Source organism: Macaca thibetana, chromosome 13 (genome assembly GCF_024542745.1).
Source record: "Macaca thibetana thibetana isolate TM-01 chromosome 13, ASM2454274v1, whole genome shotgun sequence".
Lineage (NCBI taxonomy): Eukaryota > Metazoa > Chordata > Mammalia > Primates > Cercopithecidae > Macaca > Macaca thibetana.
The window spans coordinates 59196831-59218523 of NC_065590.1; the positions used below are offsets into that span (position 1 = coordinate 59196831).

General features: G+C 40.3%; 3 protein-coding genes and 1 pseudogene across 16 annotated transcripts in view; 2 read left to right on the forward strand and 2 right to left on the reverse strand.

The window, feature by feature from the left end:
- PPP1R21 (protein phosphatase 1 regulatory subunit 21) overlaps positions 1 to 178 on the reverse strand; it is a 645938-nt gene extending 645760 nt beyond the window's left edge. Inside the window, exon 1 of the mRNA XM_050754865.1 lies at positions 167 to 178. The gene's annotated coding sequence lies outside the window, so the exon portion shown is untranslated. The remainder of the gene's footprint in view (positions 1 to 166) is intronic.
- The window catches only part of CALM2 (calmodulin 2), a 1210617-nt gene that overhangs the window by 441253 nt on the left and 747671 nt on the right, over positions 1 to 21693 (forward strand). The gene's annotated exons all lie outside the window — the stretch shown is intronic.
- FBXO11 (F-box protein 11) overlaps positions 1 to 21693 on the forward strand; it is a 100782-nt gene that overhangs the window by 18354 nt on the left and 60735 nt on the right. The window lies entirely within an intron of this gene.
- Positions 3595 to 4041, reverse strand: LOC126934254 (ubiquitin-40S ribosomal protein S27a-like; annotated as a pseudogene).

A 21693-nucleotide genomic window follows, 5' to 3' on the forward strand; every position in this document is an offset into this window, starting at 1 on the left:
CACCGGCACAGGACATAGAATTTAAGGGGGAAAGCCAGTTATTTTGTTTTCCCTGTTCTTTCATTCCCCCGAGGTAACTCTTAACTGTTCTTTTGTGTTGGTTCTTTTGGGGGGAAAAAAATAATAATTTTTTTTTTTGAGATGGGGTCTCATCGCCACCCCCCACACCCCCCCCCTTTTTTTTTTTTTTGGAGACAGAGTTCCGCTCTTGTTGCCCAGGCTGGAGTGCAATGGCACAATCTCAGCTCACCGCAAACTCCACCTTCCTGGGTTCAAGTGATTCTCCTGCCTTAGCTTCCCGAGTTGCTGGGTTTACAGGTATGCGCCACCACGCCCATGTAAGTTTGTATTTTTAGTAGAGATGGGGTCCTCCATGTTGGTCAGGCAGGTCTTGAACTCCCAACCTCAGGTGATCTGCTCACCTCGGTCTCCCAAAGTGCTGGGATTACAGGCATGAGCCACTGTGCCTGGCTTTGTCACTCTTTTACCCAGACTAGAGTGTAGTGGCTTGATCACAGCTTACTGTAGCCTCAACCTCTGCCTCTCGATTAGCTGGGACCACCGGCATGTGCCACCATGCTCAGTTAATTGTTACTTTTTTTTGTAGAGACAGGGGTCTCACTGTGTTGCACAGGCTTTTTCTTTTTAATTTTTTAAATGCATGTGAATATAAACACACTTTTTTTCGTTAAAAACAAACCACACTGTATGTATTGTTTTGTAACCTAAGTTTCATTTTTTGCTTAGAGATACCCTGGGCATTTTTCTGTATCTGTATAAATAGAGGATGACCTCATTCTTTTTTATAGTTGCAGAGTAGTCTTTTACATGAATGTACCACAATGTATTAAATATTCATCTATTAACATTTAAATTCTTTTATGCTGTTATAGAACTGCAGCAAACAACCCTATACAAATATCTTTACATGTTTATGTCACAATTTTAGTAGAAAGATTCATTTTTTTTTTTTTTTTTGAGACAGAGTCTCGTTCTGTCGCCCATGCTGGAGTGCAGTGGCGCAAGCTCAGCTCACTGCAACCTCTGCCTCCCGGGTTCAAGTGATTCTGCCTCAGCATCCTGAGTAGCTGGGATTACAGGCACACGCCACCATGCCCGGCTAATTTTTGTATTTTTAGTAGAGACGGGGGTTTTACCATGTTGGTCAGGCTGGTCTTGATCTCCTGACATTGTGATCTGCCCACCTTGGCCTCCCAAAGTGCTGGGATTACAGGCGTGAGGCACCATGCCCGGTGAGAGATTCACTTTTGCAAAAGATTCACTTTTTTAAAGTGGGTTATTTGGTCAAAGGGTTTTTCTGTTTTTAAGCTTTATTGAAGTATAATTGATACATTTTAAAATGCACGTTTAATGTATACATTTTGATGATTTGGAGGGATATTTGCAGTTTAAAGTTTGGTAAATATTGCTGAATTTGTTTTCAAAGAAAGGTTGCATAATTTATAATCCCATCATTAGTGCATGAGGTTAACTGTTGAATGAATGAATACATGAGATACTTGAGAGTAACGTGGCAACTAGTCTTAGGGCTGAAATGATTTGGAAGGACTGTTCAGAGATAGTGGGGGTACTTAAACTATTATCTTGAGGAACGAGTATGCCACAGATAGAGGAACATAGGGGAAAAAGGATATTCTTAGTGAGAGGGAATGGGGCAAAGGCCTTGGAAGATTTACCAGGACAGAATTTTTACTCTGTTGTCATACTCTGTTCGTCTCTTGGTTCACTTTATGTTAGCATTTTTTTGGTTGGGGAGGGGAAAGGAACTAGGCACTCTCTTGTCTTCAAGGCTTTACCACCTGTGGAACAATCTATTCCAAGTCTTCTATGCTTTGACTGTTTTTCTTTTACAAGATTCTTCCTTAGACAGACTTGTCTACGCATTGTTTGTTTGTTTTTGTTTTTTGTTTTTTTTTGAGACTGAGTCTCCTCCTGTTGCCCAGGCTGGAGTGCAGTGGTGTGAGCTCGGCTCACTGCAGCCTCTACCTCCCGGGTTCAAGCGTTTCTCATGCCTCAGCTTCCCAAGTAGCTGGGATTACAGGCATGCACCACCACGGCCTTGGTAGAGACAGGGTTTGCCATGTTGGCCAGACTGGTCTCGAACTCCTGACCTCAGTGATTTACCCACCTCGGCCTCCCAAAGTGCTGGGATTACAGGCATGAGCCACAGCACCTGGCCTACACATTGTTCTTGAGTGAGCCATATGCTGTACTACTGCAGTTTTTTTTTTGACACTATAGTAAAACTGTGAACTCAGTGGTTGCTTGACTTCATTATCTGATCACTTCTTTTATGTGTCTTTTGTCTTCTTGATAGCTTTTCCATATCCCAGCCTCAGGTGCTTGCTGTCATTTATAGTTGTTGTTAGGCCCATTTATGCTTATTGAAGAATTACCAGTTAATATTTATTTGATAATGTTTTATATAGTAAGCTCATCTTGTTCACTGTCCTGAATGCTTTCTTTATAGTACTGTTTGGTAATGAAGTTTTTATATTCTTACCAGAATGTATTTCCTCATTAATAGATGTCTGATAATCAGTATATGGACTTATAATGCACAATAGAAGTGATGTATAATTCATGTATTATGCGTAACAAGAATCTGTTTTACAGTAAACTTCTGTTTACTGAATTTAATTCACAAGAGTTAGTAATTGGCAACCTTAGGATTAGAATCCATGTTTTTCTGATTAAACAGCCAGAATGAAATTTTAATTACTATAATGCATCAATAATCATCTCCCATGTAAAAGCTTTTAAAAAATACTTCAAAAATATCTGAAGTTACACTATAAGGAACAGCCATCAGGATGGTGCTGTGAGTTTTAGCTTTGAGATTCTCTGTCTCTTCAAAGACAGCAATGATAAACATACACACAATTAATAATCATACTTTTAGAATGAATGTAGATGCATAAATCTGCATCTTCTCTAGAAATCATAAAGAAGAAAAATCTATCAACCTCTGTTTTCAATGAACTGAAAGACGTATGTAAACTCCAGATTATGTTTTTTGAAGACTATCAAAAACATCAGAAAAGGGACAGAAGCTATTAGTTTAAATATACTTACTGACAGTAAGAGGTTCATGTTGAAGTTCAAAAGGTAAATCTCTTGTTTGTAATGACGGGTTGGTGGCAGAAGTGCCTGATTATATTCAGAAAAGAGAAAGTAGAGCTGTACACATGTGTACACAGAGCCACATGTACAGGAACCAGCTTTTCTCTGTATTTTAAAAAAAATTTTATTTATTTATTTTTTGAGACGGAGTCTTGCTCTGTCACCCAGGCTGGAGTGCAATGAATGGCACGATCTCGGCCCACTGCAACTTCTGCCACCCGGGTTCAAGTGATTCTCCTATCTCAGCCTGCCAAGTAGCTGGGATTATAGGTGTGCATCACAAAGCCCGGCTAACTTTTTTATTTTTAGCAGAGATGGATTTTTACCATGTTGGCCAGGCTGGTCTCGAACTCCTGACCTCATGATCCACCCACCTCAGCCTCCCAAAGTGCTGGGATTACAGGCGTGAGCCACCGTGCCTGGCCAAAAAATTTATTAATTCATACACAATTACTTGTCTTCTGGTTTGTTGAAGCAATAAGCCAGACATTTGCCACAATAATATCTATCAAAGTGGCTTGCTATAAACATTCCAGCACCACATTCATCTGAAGGGCACTCCCGACTAAGGCGACTAATTTTACCATTCTCATCCACCTTACGGTGTTTAAGGACAACCAACTTAACCTTCTTTCTCTTGTGCTTATTCTTCTTGGGAGTCGTATAAGACTTCTTCTTTAATGCCACCACAAAGTCTCAACACAAGAGTAGACTACTTTTGAATGTTGTAGTTAAAGTACTTTCATCTTCCAGTTGCTTGCCATCAAACGTCAGTCTTTGCTGATCCGTACAGACTTCTTCCTTATCCTGGATCTTCCTTTTCATTTTCTGTTGCATCCAAGGGTTCAATCTTGAGGGTGGTGGTCTTACCCATAGGGTTTTTACAAAAATCTGCATTTTGGTGGCGGCTCTGAGGTAAAGTGAAAGAAAGAGATGAGTTAGATTAGACAGGAGAAGGCAATGCACAGGGCACTGGTCGCAGAGCAGCAGAAGAGCACACACTCCCTCTATTATTTATTATAGCATCAAAGGAGTAGAGAGTATTTGGACTGTGAAACCTGTATTTCCTTCCCTTGCCACTCCTGGGAATCTATGTAAATAGCTGCTTCAGAAAAATTCAGTTTATTCTGTTATGCAAAATACGAAAGAAGCTGATATGGCAGCAGAACTTCCCAAGCACAAAAAACAGTCATTAGTGAATTGTTGCTGCAGAGCAGATGAAAATTGTGACCCAGCATTTCACCATCTATTTTTTAGACTTGAGTAAAGCTTGTAAATAGTTCTACAAAAGAAGATTACAAAGCAGGAAAGGTAAGAACTCAGAAAAGAGATGGCAGGGCAACAGGAGGAGATAAAATGTGAGTTGAGGGAACTTGGGAAAGAAGTAGAAGAAAGCAAAAGGCTGGGCATGGGGGCTCACACCTATAATCCCAGCACTTTGGGAGGCTGTGACAGGGAGATCGCTTGAGCTCAGGAGTTCGAGACCAGCCTAGACAACATGGCAAAACCCTGTCTCTAAAAAAAGTACATAATTAGCCAGGTATAGTGGCTCGCGTCTACAGTCCCAGCTACTTGGGAGTCTGAGGTGGGAAGAGGGCTTGAGCCCAGGAGGCGGAGGTTGCAGTAAGCCAAAATTGCACCACTGCACGTGAGCCTGGGCAACAGAGGGGAGACCCTGTCTCAAAAAATAGTACAGAAATGCAGGTGAAATAAGGAGCACAAGAAGCAGACTAGCCCCAAGGAAAACATAGTAAGAGACACTGGGATTTTAAAAAATGGAAATAATTTTTTTTTTTAAGTTTTAGAAAATACAGTAGATCCAACAAACTTAGAATTGAAACCCCTATAGAAGAAAACCAAAACATGACAACAAAACAAGTGGTTAAAAACACAATTGAAGAAAAACTAACTGAGATGAAATTTACATATTGAAAGGGCATCTGTGGCAGGGAAAACTGACCAGAAAGATCGTAAAGATTCCTTTCAACAGCCAGAAACCTTCCTGACTACCCCACTCCCAAGTTTTCTGTAAGACATTAAAATCTGGCCGGCCTTAGAATTCTCCACAACGTTCAACCCCAGTCGAACAAGGAAGAGATAAGGAAGTAAAGTGCTGGCTAAAGATTTTATATCCAGTCACATTGTTCTTAAGGAACAAATAGTACTCAGAGAATATTGTTTATGTGAGCCCTTCTTGAGGAAAATACTAGAGTATAAACTTCAGCTGACAGACGTGGGGAAATGATTGGTGTGTAAGCAGTGAATTTATATATAGACATAAAGACTAAAATGTGGGCTGGGCATGGAGGCTCACACGTGTAATCCCAGCACTTTGGGAGGCCAAGATGGGCAGATCACTTGAGGCTAGGAGTTTAAGACCAGCCTGGCCAACATGGTGAAACCCCGTCTCTATCAAAAATACAAAAATTAGCTGGGCATGGTGGTGCACACCTGTAGTCCCATCTACTTGGGAGGCTGAGGCACGAGAATCGCTTGAATCTGGGAGGTAGATGGTTGCAGTGAGAGATCGTGCATGCCACTGCATTCCAGCCTGGGTGATAGAGTGAGAATCTGTCTCAAAAAAAAAAAAAAAAAAAAAAAGACTAAAATATGGCGATCGTAATGACAGAATATAATGTTAATATTGTATACCTTGATGATATAGAAATGATCAAACTAAAAAAATTTGAGAGACGGAATTGCCCTATGGTAATAACTGGTATTGAAAAAGATGTTTAAACATCACAGATCAAGTAATAGAAATATAAACATATTCAGCACTTTAAAAGAAACATTAAAATAACAAAGAAAACTAAAACACTAAAGATAATGCTATTAGATTCAATACTATTGATTAAATCAGATAGTGGGAGAGGAAGCTTGTTAATTTAACATTACTCATATTGAGGAACTAATAGGTGTTGTCTGAAGAGATAGAAATTATGAAGGTAAGCATTAGAACAAAGCTATAAACCTTCCTAAATATTGAAAGAACTGCAAACCCATTAAAAGTAAAACATCATTTAGCAAAAAAATGTTCATATATAACCACATACATAACACGACAACCCTAAGACCAAACATGCCTTTCTTTCTTTATTGTTATTTTTTGAGACAGAGTCTCATTGTGTCGCCCAGGCTGGAGTGCAGTGGCTCAGTCTTGGCTCACTGCAACCTCCAACTCCCGGATTCAAGTGATTCTATTGCGCCAGCCTCCCAGGTAGCTGGGATGCAGGTGCCCACCACCAAGCCCGACTAATTTTTGTATTTTTAGTAGAGACGGGGTTTCACCATGTTGGCCAGGCTGATCTTGAACTCCTGACTTCGTGATCTGCCCACCTCAGCCTCCCAAAGTGCTGGTATTACAGGTGTGAACCACCGCACCCGGCCCAAACATGCCTTTCTTTTTTTTTTTTTTTTTTTTTTTTTTGAGACGGAGTCTTGCTCTGTCGCGGAGACTGGAGTGCAGTGGCCGGATCTCGGCTCACTGCAAGCTCCGCCTCCCGGGTTTATGCCATTCTCCTGCCTCAGCCTCCCGAGTAGCTGGGACTACAGGCGCCCGCCACCTCGCCCGGCTAGTTTTTTGTATTTTTTAGTAGAGACGGGGTTTCACCGGGTTAGCCAGGATGGTCTCGATCTCCTGACCTCCTGATCCGCCCGTCTCGGCCTCCCAAAGTGCTGGGATTACAGGCTTGAGCCACCGCGCCCGGCCAAACATGCCTTTCTTAACAAAAGATATTAATATGCTTAACTCACTTTTAGAAGAAAAGTATTTTTTAGTTTAGATTCAAGGCAAAACCCACTCTGTGGTTTATACAAGGTACACAGGGCAGTGATTGTGAAAAGTTGGTGTTTTAAAAGATAGAGAAAAGGTATAAGATACAAATGCAAATGAAAAGAATTTAGGAGTGTCATGATTTTAACATACCAGGTGGAGTTCATACTAAAAAACAATAAAGAGAGGCACTTATTTCTTAAAGGACACAATGAAAATTTAATAGTTGTGAATAGCAATATGTCAGATAACATAGCAGCACCCTTGGTGAAGCAGAAATTACCAGAAATACGAGGAGAAATGGAAATACATTCATAGCAGGAAATGTTTATGTGAAAGACGCAAAACAAACTTCAACAAATGAAACAACACAATGTTTTTTAATTTTATAAATTAAAACACTGGACATTCTGATTCCAAAGTTCATAAGGAAAAGTAAAGAAGGAAGAAGAGCCAGGAAAACTGAAAAAATGAAATTGGATGTTTTTCACATAAATGTGAAACGGATCAATTGATAAAATAAAACCATGAAAATACTAAAAGAAAATAGTAGTCTTTTTATAATTTTGGTGTGGAGAAGATCTTTTATACTGACTCAATCCAGAAGTCATGAAATAATTGATAAATTCTATTACATTAAAAAAAGTACTCTCAGGGCACTCTGGGAGGCCAAGTTGGATGGATTGCCTGAGCCAAGGAGTTTGAGATCAGCCTGGCAACATGGCACAACCCCGACTCTACCAAAAATAAAAAAAAAGCTGGACATGATGGCATGTGCCTGTGGTCTCAGCAACTGGGGAGGCTGAGGTATGAGAATGTCTTGAGCCTGTAAGACGGAGGTTGCAGTGAACCGAGGAGGTTGCACCACTGCACTCCAACCTGGGTGACAGAGTGAGACCCCGTCTGCACAAAAAAAAAAAAAAGCATTCTCTGAGTGGATAAAGAAAATGTATATACATACAATGAAATATTATTCAAACTTTAAAAAGGAAATTTTGTCGTGTGATACAACATAGATGAACCTTGAGGATGTTATACTAAGTGAAAGCCAGTCACAAAAAGACAAATATTGCATGACCCCACTTATATGAGATACCTAAAGTAATCAAACTCTTAGAAACAAAGTAGAATGGTGGTAGCTAGGGGAAGGGGGAAAAGGGAATTGTTCAGACTGGTAAAACTGATTTGCAACCAAAACTTACTTACAGTTAGGAATTAGCAAAACTTACTGGTAATTTTAATCATAAACAAAGGGTAGCCTTCCTAATATACATATAAGAAGTACTTGGAAACTTGATAAGAAAAAGATCTTGCAATCCCATAAAAAGTGAGCAAAGATATGAATCGATAATTCACAGAAAATTAAATATAAGTGGGTTTTAAGCTAATGAAGCCAGTAGCTCATTTACAGTAAGAGAAATTAAAACTATAACAATTATAGTTACCCTATTAGGCAAAAACAAAAGTTGGGCATGGTTGTGGAGCTTTGGGGGAAAAGCTGCTCATACATTGCTATTGAGAATACAAATTGAGATAATCCCTGTGGGAGGCAATTGGTCAATATCTGCCAGAGTAAAAAATACCCAGCAGGTTGAATTTTCTGAAATTTATCTTATACGTACACACTTACCACATGATATGTGTCTCAGATTATTTTGTATTATGGTTTGTAATAGCAGAAGGTGAGAAACAATCCAGATGTCCATCAGTAGGGGATTAGTCAAAGAAATTATGGAAAAACCATATAAGCAAGCAGCTGTAAGAAAAAAAAGGCAGGCTGGGCGCGGTGGCTCAAGCCTGTAATCCCAGCACTTTGGGAGGCCGAGACGGGTGGATCACAAGGTCAGGAGATCGAGACCATCCTGGCTAACATGGTGAAACCCCGTCTCTACTAAAAAATACAAAAAACTAGCCGGGCGAGGTGGCGGGTGCCTGTAGTCCCAGCTACTCGGGAGGCTGAGGCAGGAGAATGGCGTGAACCCGGGAGTCGGAGCTTGCAGTGAGCTGAGATTCGGCCACTGCGCTCCAGCCTGGGTGACAAAGCAAGACTCCGTCTCAAAAAAAAAAAAAAGAAAAGAAAAGGCAAAATTCTGGGCTACATAATTTATATTGATATGTTTTATTACACTCAGAAACTTGGAAAGGATGGACAAGGAAGTCTTAACATGCGTTACCTGGAGAAAGGGGAGAGGAAGTTAATACATAGAAGGACTGGGAGGGAGGGTTTTTTTTTTGTTTTTTTGTTTTTGAGAGACAGAGCTTTGCTTAGAGTGCAGTGGCGTGATCTCAGCCCACTGAAATGTCTGCCTCCCCAGTTCAAGCGATTCTCCTGCCTCAACTTCTCAAGTAGCTGGGATTACAGGCACCCCACCACGCCGGGCTAATTTCTGTATTTTTAATAGGGACAGGGTTTCACCATGTTGACCAGGCTGGTCTTGAGCTCCTGACCTCAGGTGATCTGCCTGCCTCTGTCTCCCAAAATGCTGGAATTACAGGCATGAGCTACCACACCCGGCTGAGACCTTTCATTCCTTAAAAAAAAAAAAAAAAAAGGCTGGACACAGTGGCTCACTCCTGTAATCCTAGCACTTTAGGAGGCCAAGGCGGGTGGATTGAGGAGTTCGAGGTCAGGAGTTCGAGACCAGCCTGGCCAACATGGTGAAACCCCGTCTCTACCAAAACTAAAAAAATTAACCAGGCATGGTGGCAGGTTCCTGTAATCCCAGCTACTCGGAAGGCTGAGGCAGGAGGATCGCTTGAACCTGGAGGCAGAGATTGCAGTGAGCTGAGATTGTGCCTCTGCACTCCAGCCTGGGTGACAGAGTGAGACTCTGTCTCAAAAAAAGAAAAAAAAGAACAAAAGGCAAAGTGTTAAATAGAGACTAAATACATGAATTTGTCAAAATCTGTTTGGCAAGCAGGAAGATGCCTCTGAGAGGTCACCTGCAGGATAGAGACCAAAACTGTACTGTATATTGGTAGACAGATTGGAGCAGGAAGATGAACAGCCTGTTTTTATTACCCCAGAAACTAAAGGGCCGAATCAGGAAAAAACTGAAAAAGAATATATGACTGTTGCTTAGGGATATGGCTTACATAAATTGCAGGTCCAGAGTGCTGGAAGGAAGCAGTGACAACCTCCTGGATTAAAGCTGGGCCTACCTGCCCATGACTTAGGGTCTGGATCTTCAGGAGGTGACGTCTGCAGCAATTATAAGACCTCTTTCTCGGCTGGGCGCCGTGGCTCACACCTGTAATCCCAGCACTTTGGGAGGCTGAGGCGGGTGGATGATGAGGTCAGGAGTTCGAGACCAGCCTGACTAGCATGGTGAAACCTCGTCTCTACTAAAAATACAAAAATTAGCTGGGTATGTTGGTGCGTGCCTGTAATCCCAGCTACTTGGGAGTCTGAGGGAGGAGAATCACTGGAACCCGGGAGTCGGAGGTTGCAGTGAGCCGAGATCGCACCACTGCATTCCAGCCTGGGCAACAAAGCAAGACTTCATCTCAACAAAAAAAAAACCTTATTCTGGGGTGGGAGTTTTGAGTGAGAGATGGTAGAAAATGAAAAATTGTTAGGGTGAGGTAAGCACACAAAGATACACACACCGTGCAACTTGGAGTTCTAGTGAACCTGCCAAACAAAAATTCGAAAATATATCAAGAAAAACTAAACCTGAAATAACCAAGTCAACACCTTCATCAAAAAGAAAAGAGAATGTTTTCTGTGTACTGATACAGAAATATCTCCTAAGTTTTGTTGCTTAGTGGGGAAAAAAAGGGGAATCATTATACAGTATTTATAGTATGTTTTCTTTTTTGTAGGAGTGGGAATAATTGACATACAAGTGAATCCTTAGTCTATAAGTGTCAATAATAGAACAATTTTAAAGTGTATGTTTAAGATCCTCAGGGAGGTAAAGGAAGGAATAATAGCCGTAAAAGAACCAAAATCTAGGCCGGGCGCGGTGGCTCAAGCCTGTAATCCCAGCACTTTGGGAGGCCGAGATGGGCGGATCACAAGGTCAGGAGATCGAGACCATCCTGGCTAATACGGTGAAACCCCGTCTCTACTGAAAAATACAAAAAACTAGCCGGGCGAGGTGGCGGGCGCCTGTAGTCCCAGCTACTCGGGAGGCTGAGGCAGGAGAATGGCGTAAACCCGGGAGGCAGAGTTTGCAGTGAGCTGAGATCCGGCCACTGCACTCCAGCCTGGGCGACAGAACGAGACTCCTTCTCAAAAAAAAAAAAACCAAAATCACCAGTCTGGGCAACATAGCCAAACCTCTTCTCTACAAAAAATAAAAAAAAAAATTTGCTGAGTGTGGTGGTGCACACCTGTAGTCCCATGCTACTCAGGAGGCTGAGGTGGGAGGATCGCTTAAGCCCAGGAGGTTGAGGCTGCAGTGAGCCATGATTGTGCACTACAGCCAGGACAACAGAGCAAGATCCTGTCTTTAAAGAAAATAAATAAATCAACAACTATATTAAGTAAGATGTCATTAGATGGGTACTAGACTGAACATGGTCAGTGAAACAGTGATTTGGAAAATAGTGTTAAGGAATTCACCCAGAATGTAGTAAGAGAGAAGTGGGGAAAAAAATTGAGTATAGATTGATAGATTCAAACAAGTTCAATATTCAAAAGAGATTTTAGGAGAGATTAGAGTAGTTGAGAAACAGTATTCAATGAGATAATGATTAAAAGGTTTCCAGAATTGAAGGTTTCATATTGAGCTCGGTTTTCATATTGAACTAGCACACATCTAAACTGCTTACTAGGATAAGTTTTTTAAATCTTTTGGATGCTCAAAAGTGAAATTGCAGATCATGAAACATAAAAGTTTTTCAAAATGAAAAATGCCACAGTTCCTACACCAAAACATTAGTTAAATTAACAACATATTTATCAAAACAATATCTTCCAGTAGGTAATAGGATCTTCTTTCCTCAGAACATATATAAGGAATATAACTGTTGACCTTGACTTCTATACTCATTTAAACAGTAAGCTGTCAACAAGAATGAGGCCCAAAGTGAGGAAATAACGCAAAATGGAGAGCTCCTCACTTAGAGAAGCTTGATGCAAGAACCAAAGATTGTACTTCAGCAGGAATAGTAAACTAGGGAGAAGGAGGGATTGCAAAAAAGAATACAGTGGCAAACAAAGAATTGGCAAAATATGTTGATAAATCAGGTGAGTTGATTGCAAATATATATATATATTTTTTAAAGTAGAATCAAAACTCTGGTCAATAACAAGAAAGTTGGAAAAAAAGTAGAGTTCGTTGAGTCAGGAATGCTACTATTCTTGCTTTGTTCACAAAAAGTCGGTAGCACGAAAAGAGACACTGACCAACTTCAGGGTATTTTACCAAAACTAAATAGCTATTTTGTGGCTCTGCAGCCAGACTACCTGAATGAAAGACTAGCTTATTTCTTACTAGCTGTGTGACATTAAGGAGTTGCTTGAACTTCTTGCATCTGAATTTCCTTATGTATAAATTGGGATGACAATAATACCCTCTCGTTGTTGTGGGGAGGATTAAGTGAAATACATATAAAGCCATTAGAACACTGATTAGTACTACTCTATACTTGTTTGCTGCTGCTGCTGCTGCTTTTGTTTTTTAACTTGAGTAACCACAAAAGGAATAGAAATAAAATAGATGTCTTCCAGACCAGCAGAACTAAAGGAATGAAAATAAGAGAATGAATAAAGCTTAACTCTTGGTATACCATCAAGGTCAGTTGGAATAATTTTCATTTTTGATTTTCATTTTTCAACAGTGCTAACTATTTAGAAGGATAGATATTTTATGACTTGTATTCTTAGAGATCTACCAAAGAACAAAGAGAAAATTTATTTTAAAAGATTATTCTATCTTACAGTTACCATATGAGTCTATTAGATCCTTTTTTATAAACCTAACATCCATTATGGGATCTTAGTAATCTTGCTTTTCCTATATATTGAAATATTTTACTATTCTAGGAATTTTATCATTACTTATCAATTATTTATACTACGCTAAAAAAAAAAAGACAAAAAAATGATAGATTCTCCTAGGAAGATGGAAGATGTGATAGTCATTTTTCAGTTTTCTCACTGCATTGCTCAAATATTATATCCTACTTCAAAAAGGTATAAAAAAATTTAGGAGACGTACGAATTAGAATATAAATGCAAAGAGAAGTAGCACTCTAGACCTGAGTTGTCTAGTACGGTAGCCACTTGCCACATGTGACTGTGTATATTTAAATTAATTAAAATTAATAAAATTTAAAATTCCATTCCTCATCACACTTTCTAGGAGTTATCTAAGGAGAAAAATACAACTTTCAATTACTCTCACTTCATGGTGGCTGGCTACCATATTGGACTGCATAGATACAGAACATTTTCATTGTTGTAGAAAGTTATATGCTGTTCTATATGCTAATGATAAATCGAGTGTATAAATGAAGTCTCAGACTGTGATTCTTGAGATGATCATATCCTGCATGAATTTTCTCAGACTTAAGAATCAAATGCACAAGATGTTTTAAGGACAAAAAGAAAAGATAGTATTTTTATCCAGTTAGTCATTCAACAGGAAAATTTTACAACATGAACCTGAGCCATCCCTTTTTGCTTAAAAAAAAAGAAAAAGTCCTGAGACAATGTTTTTTAAGTTTTGTACGTGGCCAGGCACGGTGGCTCATGCCTATAATCCTAGCATGTTGGGAGGCCAAGGCAGGTGGATCGCTTGAGGTCAGGAGTTCGAGACCCACCTGGCCAACATGGTGAAATCCCATCTGTACTAAAAATAGAAAAATTTGCTGAGTGTAGTGGTGCATGTCTGTAGTCCCAGCTACTTAGGAGGCTGAGGCACGGGAATTGCTTCAACTCAGGAGTTGGAGGTTGCAGTGAGCTGAGATTGCACCACTGCAATGCATCTTGGTCAACAGAGCAAGCAAGACTCTGTCTCAAAAATTTTTTTTTTAATTTTGTACGATATTTGTGTGTAAAACTTAGTAGAAAGAGATGTTTGCTGTGTTTAAGTTCCTATTAAAATTTATTTTAAAAGTTGTCTTGCACTGTCTCTTTAAATTATATGTAAAATAACCTAAAAAAAATTTTAAGGCATCCTTTGGACCCAGGTAGTAAATGGTATGTTGAGGGTTAAAGCATGAGAGGAAAAGGGGGAATAGGAAGTAAAGGAAAATCAGGATAAATGTAACATGACAAAATAGAAATATAATTACAGTGGATTAAATGTATATTTTAAAGTTATATATATTATTTATTTTTATTTATTTATTTATTTTTTTGAGATGGAGTCTCGCACTCTCGTCCAGGCTGGATAGCAACGGTGCAATCTCGGCTCACTGCAGCCTCCGCCTCCCAGGTTCAAGTGATTCTCCTGCCTCAGCCTCCCAAGTAGCTGGGATTACAGGTGCCTGCCACCATAGCCAGCTAATTTTTTGTCTTTTTAGTAGAGACGGAGTTTCACTATGTTGGCCAGGCTGGTCTCGAACACTTGACCTCGTGATCCACCCACTTCAGCCTCTCAAAGGGCTGGGATTACAGGCCTGAGCCACCAGGCTCAACTGGCTTTAAAGTTATACATTTTAAAAACAAGCCAGCTGCGCCTTACAATAGTTATACTCAAAGCAGAGGGACACAGATTAAATGTAAAGGGATGAAAATGTGGTAAGTTGAACACATATATATCTTTCTTTTTACTTGAAACCATGTTACAGTAACATAATTTTTAAAAGGCGTAAACCCACTAGAACAGAGAAAAGGGTAAGAGGGACAAAATCAGTTTGGAAACTGAAAAGTGAGTGAATGGGTAGCAACTTAGTGTACCCAATAAAGTTAAAACAGCTGGCAGGTATGGAAGCTACAAGAAATAAGGCAAAGAACCCCAAAAGACTAAGGAATTAGAGACACAAGTGCCTTTGAGGGCCATGTGTAGGGCAAGGATAAAACCCAGGAGCACTGGTAGTAAGACTTTAAAAAGAGCAATTAGACTTCTTAGTTTTCTTTCTGTGTTCTGTGCAACCAGGTATTTGCCTCTTTACCATTACCATCAAGGCGGAAAGCTGACGCTTATTGTAGGAGAGAAATACCAGATACAGATAAGATAAGGGAAGGGCCTTCAAACCTAAAATGTTGATTAAATGGAAAGTCTGCATATGAAAAGTTGAGAATCCCAGTACTTTAAACCTCTGCCTCCTTGAGTACTAGCTTCTAGATATACACCTTTCAAGAAGAGGCTAGAAGAGTACCTTCTGGGAAAACCTGTCTAAAAATAAATCCATAGACTTACCAGTAGTGACACTGAAACTTACTGTGTTCCTGCTTTATTACTGTACAGTAGTAGTTCTCAAACTTTTTTAAACAAGACCCTTTTAACTGCTTGTGGAGCCCTGTGCCACATTAGATTTTTTTTAATGTGGGTTATAGCTATCAATATTTACTGTATTAAATAAAAATGTTAAATATCCCTTTAAAAGCAACAGTAATCCATTAAATGTATTACATGGCGTAATTTTTGTGGAAAATAACTTTTCCAGAACAAAAATTTAGAGTGGAATAGTTTTACGTATTTGTGAATCTAATGTCCAGCTTAACAGGAACTTTTAATATCTGCTTCTGCATTTGGGCTGTCATGATATCCCATGTCACGTATGTAGCCTCTGAAAAACTCTACTGTGTACTTGTAAGAAAGTGGACAAAAAAAAATATAATGTCTTAATGTCTGTTAATAGTGAAAATAAGGCCAGGCACAGTGGCTCAAGCCTGTAATCCCAGCACTTTGGGATGCTGAGTCAGGCGGATCACCTGAGGTCAGGAGTTGTAGACCAGCCTGGCCAACATGGTGAAACCCCATCTCTACTAAAAATACAAAAATTAGCCAGGCAGGGTGGGGCACGCCTGTAGTCCCAGCTGCTGGGGAGGCTGAGGCAGAGAATCGCTTGAACCTGGGAGGCAGAGGTTGCAGTGAGCTGAGATTGTACCATTGCACTCCAGCCTGTGCAGCAAGAACAAAACTCCGTCTCACACACACACACACACACAAATAATAATAACTGAAAATAGTTTTGACCATGATACTTCCCGAAAGTCATCCCTTGATGACTACCAGGAATTCCCAGACTACACTTTGAGAACAGCAGCTCTACACTAAATCCTACTAGTTAAAACCTCACACAGAATTTCTAAACAGCATTTTGTGCCTTAACTCTAACGTATTTATGGACAGCTGGAGATTACCAGGCAATTGAGGTAAACTTATAACAGGAAAGATGGAAGCCAGAGTGGAAAGATGGAAGTAACTTGGAAGCAGCAGAAATGGTACAGGAAGAAGAAAACGTGAAAGAAACTAAGTTTCAGAGGGATAAAAGAAGCTACAATTATTTGTGAAGTCAGACCTTCACTTTATAAATAAGGAGCATCAAAGAACGAAAATGAGCTCTTGTAAATTAAAAACATCAAAATATATATGACATGTGGAAGGTATAGAAATGTTGACAGATTATCCCATTATCCCCAGTAGTGGGAAAAGACTTTACGGAACTTTGAAAGCACATTGCTTGTGTCAAAAAGTGGAATGAATTTGTTTGTATCAGAATTAAAGAGTTCTGTGCATTGAAGGGACATCATGATAGAATGGGAGAAGATGTTTTCAAAATGTGAAATCTGACAAGGGATTTAACGTCTACAGGATTCAAGGAACTCCTGGAAGTCAAAAGGAAAAAGATAGCCACCCTAATATAAAAATACACAAAGGTTCTAAATAGGCGGTTTATGGATGACCCTCAAAGCTCATAAACCTATGAAGACATGCTCAAATCATTAGCTGTCAGAAAAAAATGTAAATTAAGATGAGATCTCATTTTATACCTGTTAGTTTAAGGGGAAGAAACCAGAAAACTGAATGCATTTAGTTATCTTTCATGACAGATTACCCCCAAATTTAAAATATTTCTCAAGGTCTCATTAGGTTGCAGTCAAACAGTTGACCAGGGCTATAGTCATTTGAAGGCTTGAATATGTACTTTCAGGATGTCTCATTCATGTAGCTGTTGGCAAGAGGCCTCAGTTTCTTGCTCTTTGTTTGCAGAAGGTCTCAATTTTCTGTTGCCTGGGCCTGTCCACAGGGCTGCTTGAATGGATTCATAAGGCTGCTTCTGGTGATGGGGCACGTGGCTTTGTCCAGAGCAAGTAATCTAAGAGAGCAAGCAGGTAGCTACTGTGTCTTATCACCTGCTCTCCCAAATTGCATACTATCACCACTTCCCATTCATTAGAAGCAAGTCACTACACTCAACCAGTACTTAAGGGGAGAGGATACAGCTTCACCTCATCAAGGAAGAGGAGTATCAAAGCATTTGTGGACTTTCTGAAACTTACCCTGCGGAGGATAATGCCAATTGTTAGTAGTGAGTATAGACTCTGTGGCCATTCTGGAGCTCAACTAGTAGTAAGTATGTGCATGTCCTATGATCCAGTAATTTCGTTTGTAGACATCCCAGAGTATTTGTAAGAGTTTCATAAAGGGATAATGTACATGGGTATTCATTGCCATATTATTTCTAGTGGCAGGAAGTTAGAGACAGCCTGTGTGTTCCATGTATCAGTCTGAATGTAGATAAGTAAAATTTGTGAGTGCTCATTGTACTAACTTTTCTAGTGCTATCGTATCAAACTGCCACACACTGGGAGCTCGAAACAACAGAAGTTTATTCTCTCACACTTCTGTCTAAAATCAAGGTAGCAGCAGCACCATGCTTGAGAATCTGGGTAAAATCTTTCCTTGCATATATTTGTAGATTATGGTGGTGGCTGTTAATCCTTGGTATTCCTTGGTTTGCAGCTGCATCACTTCAGTCTCTGCCTCTTTTGTCACATAGCATTCTCCCTCTGTGTTTGTCTTCACATTGGCACTTACCTGTTTTTATAAGGACACTAGTCCTATTGAATTAGACCCCACCCTAAAGACCCCACCTTAACTTGCATTTTCAAAGACCCTATTTCCAAATATGGCCACGTTGACAGGTATCAGGGGTTAGGACATAATATCATTTTAACAGGCACAATTCAGCCCACACACAGAGACTATTTATGTGGCAATCAGAAACAACTCTTTTTTTTTTTTTTTTTTTTTTTTTTTTTTTTTTTGAGACGGAGTCTCGCTCTGTCGCCCAGACTGGAGTGCAGTGGCCGGATCTCAGCTCACTGCAAGCTCCGCCTCCCGGGTTTACGCTATTCTCCTGCCTCAGCCTCCCGAGTAGCTGGGACTACAGGCGCCAGCCACCTCGCCCGGCTAGTTTTTTGTATTTTTTAGTAGAGACGGGGTTTCACCGTGTTAGCCAGGATGGTCTCGATCTCCTGACCTCGTGATCCGCCCGTCTCGGCCTCCCAAAGTGCTGGGATTACAGGCTTGAGCCACCGCGCCCGGCCAGAAACAACTCTTTAGATTTATGCGTAGTACAGAGTAGAAAACATAAGCAGAATGAGATGGTAAGTGGCAATAACACTAATTTAAAAATCCACATGTATTAAGGTTCTCCAGAGAAGCAGAACTCAATAGGATATATACGTAGAGAGAGAGAGAGAGACTCAGGAGAGCTGATGGTACAGATGAACACCAAAGGCAGTTGCCTGGAGAATTCCTTCTTGCTTGGAGAGGCCTATCTTTGTGTTTTATTCAGATCTTCCACTGACTGGATGAGGCCCACTCACATGGGAGGCAGTCAGCTTACTCAGAGTTCACTAATTTAAATTTTAATCTTGGCCAGGCACGGTGGCTCACTCCTGTAATCCCAGCACTTTGGGAGACCAAGGTGAGTGGATCACTTAAGGTCAGGAGTTTGAGACTAGCGTGGCCAGCATGGTGAAGCCCCCGTCTCTACTAAAAAACAACGAGCCAGGTCATACTTTCACCTAATATGTCATAACTGTCCTGTTTATGACCAAAAGTGCACTAACCCTTGCCCCAAAAAAGGAAGCAAAACACTTGGGTTTGCTCTTCTTGAAATCCTATAACTTACATACTGTGTGGTATTTATAACTACCTTCTTCCAGTACCCATTCTGTACTTTCTCTGCCTTCAGCATGTACTTCAGCGGGCCATGGATCTTTACCTGGTGGGGTAACCCAAACCTTTGTTCCTGATGGGTCTGGGCCATTAGTAGTCCCACCTGAATTGGGTTGTTGTAGTTTTCCATTGCATTTGATTACAGGGCATGGTAATACTAAGAGAGTTGCCCTAGGATATCTCCTGTATTTCAGACATAACTTTTCCTTTCCTTCATTGTAGAGTAGCAGTTCAGTTACCCCTTGGTTGTCAAGATCAGTCACTCCAGCCAGCCCAGTAACACCCTTCTTTGCCTGTTGATTCAAAGGCATAAGGAGTCCAAAGTGGCCAGGTGGCAGTCTTAACTTCCAGTGAAATCATTGTTGTGTCTCTTGATAAAGCCTAGAACTAAAACTTCTAGGCCAGCAGAGCATAAGCTCACAGAGACAAGAAGCAGAAATTTCGTTAGCGAGTTATTATGGGTAATAAGTGGTGTCACTCCTATATCCACCATTTGTTTCCTGGACCTGTGAATTCTGGCTATGGAAGAAACAACACTGTATATTGGACACTGATTCAGAACACACAGTCTTCTGTAGAACTTTGCCTCAACCCTACAATGTGTTGCCACCTAGCTAACGTTGTAACTGAATCTTCAAAAGGTCACTTGTTCTGTGAAGCCGACTGCTTCAGGATGCTAGGGAACATGGTAAAACCAGTAAATTCCATGAACATGGGCCCATTGCTGCCTTTCATTTGCTGTGAAGTGTCTATGCCAGTGAGAACAAATGCTGCCTTTTTCATGATGGAAATGGTCCAGTGTAATACACCTGCCACTAGGTACCTGGCTAATCACCCCAGGAAATGGTACTATATTGGGGGCTAAGTATTGGCCTCTGTTGCTACCAGATTGGACACTCAATAGCAGCCATAGCCAAATCAGCCTTGGCAAGTAGAAGTTCCTGTTGCTAAGCCCAGGTATAACCTCCATTCCTGCCACCATGGCCACTTTGTTTGTGAGCCTACGGGGCAATGACAACAATGGTTGGGGAACTGGAATTTTAAAACAAAAATGTGAAATGTGGGCAGTTAGAGAGCTGTCAGTCTGGGAGGTCCAACTCTCAAATATTAGGAGTTCCAGAAATACAAAATTGAGAAGTAATTCAAACAAATATTTCAAGAAAATTTCTCAAAAATAAAGTACATGAATTTGCAGTTGGAAGGGCCCACCAAGCATTCATGACAATGAATGGTAAGAGGCCCACACTGTGGCATATTGTGAAATTTCAGGGTACCCAGGAATAATGAGAAGAACATGAAAGCTTCCAGAGATTTCACATAGTCTTGATTCCCAGCTTCTTTTTTTTGGAGGCAGAGTCTCGGTCTATCCCCCAGGCTGTAGTGCAGTGGTGCAATCTCGGCTCACTGCAACCTCCACTTCCCGGGTTCAAGTGATTATCCTGCCTCAGCCTCCTGAATAGCTGATTCCCAGCTGCTTTGTACATTTCAGACCATCCAGTAACACTGGCTTGAATTCTAACATGGCAATAGTTGTCCAGGAATTTGCACTGGGTAAGGATTGTGTGGGCCATAAGTTCTTCAGTTCTCTGCATCCTCTGATATTTCTTAATGTCTTAGTTCACTCACTTTCTTTACCTGTGATCTTTAGGCATTTAAATATATGACCCTTGCTAACTATTTAGCCCATATTCAGAGACTTACAAAAAGAATTGCTATTTTTAATTTTTGGGCATGAGAAACTAACATGGGATGAATTAATGGGATTTTTTTAAGCCTCAAATTTGGGCTGGCATTGTCATCTCTATTTCCCTGGAAATGTACTATGTCTTTAGGAGACTATGTATGTATGTATGTATGTATCCATGTCTACATAGATAACAACATACAGATAATGTGTGTCAGTTCTTTATTGACTTACTCCAGACATTTGATTTAGATTCCCCTGGAATCTGGAAGTTTATGTTTGTGAATTCAGTGAAGCTTAAGGTCCTGATCTTAAGTGATCAAATGACCATTAGAATTAATAGTTTCTCAAATCTATATCACTAAAAACATTTATTTAACCTTTTTCATATGTGTCATTAAACTGGGACTTGGAGTAATCATTTATACTGCTTAGTAATTATTTTTGGCTCTCCTCCATCTGTCACTTCCTGACCCCTTTGTCATTGGGCCGTGTGAACAGTTCTGACCAAAGAGTTGTGAGTGGAAGTTAGTGTGTCACTTCCAGGCCAATCATTTAATTGCCAGTATGAGAACTTCCAGAACTCTCTTTTCTTTCTGCTGCTGCAGCTAATAGTGTTTCAAAGAGTAGCTGCTCCATAAGCTGAGTTCCAGTGGAGGATGACCCCTATGGAGCAGAGCTCTTCACCAACTCATGATAAACATGTAAAGTGAAGAGCAAATAAATCTTCATTGTTTTAAGCTAGACAGGAGATTTTGGAGATTTGTTACTGCAGCTTAAACTAGCCTATCTGACTGATACTACACTGTACCAATAAAAGAAGAGAGAATAATGAAATTAATTAAAGCAGTTAATTAAAGGAAAGCGTATTAGACAAAATCTGGAACCTGGGAGCAATTAGATTTTTAGGTTTCAGGTAGCTTATTTGTAAGTTGTGAGTATCATCAGAGGGCCTTAATTCTTAGATATTGCAGCTCTGTTTTTTGAGTACATATAAA